Genomic DNA, 4786 nt, shown 5'->3' with positions numbered 1-4786 from the left:
TAATGAGATGACAATGGAGATTTCAAAGATTCCAAAGGATTGTGGGATTTGAGTAAGGAATGTTGATGCTTATCATGGTTAAGTATAAGAAATAAGTTCTTGAGTCAGGTAAATGAAAAGTGCGAATAAGAATCATCATGCAATTGAGTGAGTTCCCTGTTTTCAAACCTCTTTCACATGTCTAAGCTTATGTTTTGCTTGAGGGCAAACAAAGGCTAAGTCTGGGGGAGTTGATATATCATGGTTTTTGTGGTTTTTAACCNGAAATGAGCAAAGTGGAGCAATTTGGATCGTTTTGGAGCGGGTTCAAGATTATCCTAGAGCGCTTGTTTCTTATGTTGATGATTTTGCAGGACATAAGAGAAGCAAACCCATCCCTAAATCCNAAGCAAAGTGGAGCAATTTGGATCGTTTTGGAGCATTAATCCCGAAGAAACAAACTTGGAGTAAGAACAGAGAGGGAGTGTCGATCGACACTGCCTTAGCATCGATCGACACNGTCCTTGGCAGACCTCATGCATCTAAAACTTATACACCACCTTGGATGAAGGGGACATTCTCTTGGAAGCATTCAATGCCACGTTCTGATCCACCGGATGCCTGAGCTCCAGCAAAGTCAAGCTACTGACTGAAAACAAGCGCTTAGTGGGAGGCAACCCACTGNGTTAACCGACGACATAGCCAATTTTTGGAAGTTTTACAAAGTTGCCCGAAGTTTTCCACAATTGCAACACAAGTCTCTGACGTGTTTTTGGACATATAAATAGTATTTTTAGGTTTTACAAACCCTTAAGTTATTTTCTAGCAAGTTTTATTTTTCTGCANATTTTTCTTTTGCCAATTTAGGCTTGATAACACTGGGGACAGTGTTGTTTAAGTCTGGGGGAGGTNCACTGTGAGATTTTGAGAGCTTTTGGGAGAGAGAGATCTGAACTGCTTTGTAGAGAAGAATTCTTGAACTCCTCGTTACTCTTTAAATTTCAATTGCTTATTATTCATAATTATGTCTTGTTCTTCATTGAATATGTCTGAGTAGTTTGCTTGCTAGGTTCAAAGTTTCTCATAGGGTTTTTATGAATTATTAGATCTGTTTATTTAGGATTCAATATCTTTCTAGATCTTCATCTTAGGTTGTTCTTCATATTAATTCTTGATTGATCACCTAGAATTAATACTTTAGGAAAATAAATTGATATGAGAATATAATTGATTTTCCTGATAAAATCTTTTGATGAGCAGAACTACTTCTTGCAAAGAGATTTGATTTAGTAATTTTGTGAACAATCTAAACTTGTTTTTAAAGCTGATTTTAAACCTTGAATTTTACAAAGAGATTTAGATTTTCTGGTTTTAAATCTAGATAATATTTGCAGTGAGAACTGATTTATTTTACAGAAGTGTTTAGAGTTCTAGATCTGATCTTAATTGCTTGAATCCTAATTTATTGATTGATTTAATATTTCATAATTTCCTGAGAAATTCCCTAGACCTAGCTTTTTGATTTTCTGAATTTACAACAGCTTTTATTTAAATATTTTGCATTGTTATTTTAATTCAAATCAATTTGTTTAGCATAATTATAAAACTCTATAATTTATTGTGTAGTCTTGAGTCCTTGTGGAATTCGACCCCTAAGTACTGCATTGATCTCTTAATTTGAGAGAGTAGCTCTAGGGTTTAATTTGAGCAAATCATCTAACAATCCTAGAATGATCAAAATACAAAACAGAAATAAACTAGAGAACTAGAAACGAACATGCATAACAAGAAGTAAACATGAATAAGTAAAAGCAGAAACAAGTCTAAGCATGAACTAAACCGCAAGAACATAAAAAAATCTCAGGAATGCAATAACAATCAGAAAGGTAGAGGTCCTCAGGATGGGAGTAATTGCTATAGGCGGAGTCTCCTAGCCTACAAAGTGTTTAACAGGCCGCAAGTAAACCATCCCTAGACAATGAACATCACAACTTAGCTGTTCCAATCTTTTGGCATAAGCTACTCAGACTCAAACACATCCAAACATAGCTCTTGCTAGAGAAACATGGTCAAACAAGCATGACAAACAAGTTCATTTATGTCAACAAACATCCTAGACAACTAATCTCTTAGACTGGAAATGTAAGTCTCTGGCACTAGCTGGTTCAGACATTTCATCAAACACTTGGTAGGTGCTGAAATGTCGAAGACCTAGTTCTAATTGATCAGAGAGAAACTAGCATTTCTAACTATAGTCCAGAAGGGAAACATACAAATCTAAGCTTAAACACCCTATATACTAAGATTCTCCACCTAATCTATCCCATCATCAAGAACACTAACACTACTCAAACCCAGAAAACATTATCACCCAGAACAAAAACCTAGAAAACATTAAATCAAGCATGATTAGATAGATAGAGATGAGATAAACAACTTTGTAGAAGAAATCAAATACAAAAACTAAATAGATTAAGAGAAATCTTGATTACAAACTCAGAAAATATTTTGGTGGCTACTCATAAACCCTAGGTTAAAGACAATATCCTTTGGCTAAAGACTTAAGAGAGTATTTATTGGAAAAGTGGAAAAGCCTAAAACACAAAACGACAAGATAGAGAGGCGGTTCGGGAAACTTCTAAGACATGGGAGTCGGGTTGCTCGAGTCGGATGTCTAGCGTGGTCGATCGAGTCTGATGTCATCTCCTCCAGGCGTGGCGGTCGAGTAGGAGTCATGGCGCTCGAGTCCGATGTCGTCTCCCGGAGGTGCGCAAGAGTGGATGTCATTTCTTCTGGGGGTGCTCGAGTCTGATGTATCCTTCTGAGGTGTTTCTCTAGTCTCGTGGCTTGAATCCTTGAGGTGGTGCTCGAGTTGCATGACGTCTCTCCCGGGGTGCGCTCAAGTCTGACGTCATCTACGTGGATGCACGGTAAAGTTGGATTACATCTCTCCTGGGAGTGCGCTCGAGTCCGACGTCGAGTTGCACGGTCGAGTCCGACGTTGCATTCTTTGTTGTGCGCGTGAGTCCAACGTATTGATTCCTTTCTTGTGCGCTTGAGTTGGATGTACGTCTCAGGCTTCATTCGGTTCCAATAGTCTGGACATCTCCTAAATACCTGAAATACTCCAATATGCAAGATGCATGCAAAGATGATGCAAGAACTACCTAAACATGCAAACTATATTAAAAGAGACTAGAAAATGATGCAAAACAATGAGTTATCCTAGCTAAATGCATGATAAATACATGAGAGACAAAATATAGACATATCAACTCCCCCAAACTTATTCTTTGCTTGCCTCAAGCAAACAATCAAGAACAATGTATGGAAGAGAGGTTTAAAGATGGGGTCTCAGAACCTAAAACATGATGAATAGAGTAGTTAGAATCAAGGTCCTTGTTTTTAATTCTATGATGCATGGTGAACGAACTTTATTTAAAAACTTTAGACAAGTTCATCACAACCTGAAACGAATCCAATCTTTAATCTACATATGCAATCCTATCAATCATTCCCTTTAACATTCATTAACAGAGAACCGTGAATCAAGCTATGCAATGTCATCAAACTCATTTGGCTAGGGTAAAAGGTTAGAGACAAAGATGGTCTCCTTCTCAAGTGGTTTTAACAATATAGAACATGTTCTCTCATGAAAAGGAGTTGAGCTTAAGAGAAGGCTAAAGGTTGAAACCAACTGATACATACAAGAGCATCACCCGTCTACCCGAAGGTCGCCAAGATAACTCAGCCTTAAAATTCTAACCCAGAAGTTGGTCCTATCGATACCCTTCATCGATATCTCTTCTCAAACCCATTCTCTTATTCTTTACACTTAGCCTTAGGAGGAGGTTACTTCTTATCAATTTAGTGGATTAGGAAATCTTCTTTATCATTATGGTTCTCTTTCTTTTCTTTTCAGAACTCTAGACATCTTATGCATTTTGCTTTCTTTTCTTTGTCTAACCTTTTCATTCCATCCTATTGAATTCAGCAAGCCAACAAGATTACAATCATCATTAACCCCTATGCTAAATGCAACAGTCCTATATGAATAACACTAGACTCAATCCTAATATGCAAGTGTGAACTACATGAACACTCTGTTCAGGGGCGGACCAAGTAAAAAATATTAGTGGGGGCAGAGTGTTGTTAGGTGGAGTCGAATGCCAAGTAAACTCAAACCACTTTGCCATTTATTTTATTTTGTCTAATGTAAAACTTTTACTTATTTCTATACTTACTGGGGGCAAATGCCACCACCAACCATAACATGGGTCCACCACTGACTCTGTTTTTGTGGAAATATTTTAAAATTTTTATGACTTTTCTATACAAATAGATGAATGCAGACTCATACATGCTATGATGCAAAAATTTGAAATAATAATCACAAAAAAATAACATCAGATACATTATCTCAAACCCTCCCCCAAACTTAAATTACATAGTCCATGTGTATGAAAAATTTGAAGAAAGATTTGAGAATAACAACATAAATAAACAATGCAAGGATGAGATGGTATATACAAAGGAAAGGTAGGAGTACCTCAATAGTAGAAGAAGGAATCAGTGCTCGCCCAAGGGGGAGCATGATACTGGCTTTGTCCCTCACCTTGCTCTGGGTTCGCAGGTGTGGCTTCAACTGGTTTGATGAACTGCGGCTCAAACGCTTGTATATTCTGATAAACATTATGTTCTTCACCACACTGCATGTCGTCAACCCTAGACTCGCCCTGCTGCTCAACGTCCTGCATGTCCTGATAATCACCTTGAGGCTCATTCTATTGTGCAACCTCTTGCATAT

Source organism: Camelina sativa, chromosome 9 (assembly GCF_000633955.1).
Source record: "Camelina sativa cultivar DH55 chromosome 9, Cs, whole genome shotgun sequence".
Taxonomy (NCBI): domain Eukaryota; kingdom Viridiplantae; phylum Streptophyta; class Magnoliopsida; order Brassicales; family Brassicaceae; genus Camelina; species Camelina sativa.
Note: the sequence above shows the minus strand (reverse complement) of the source record.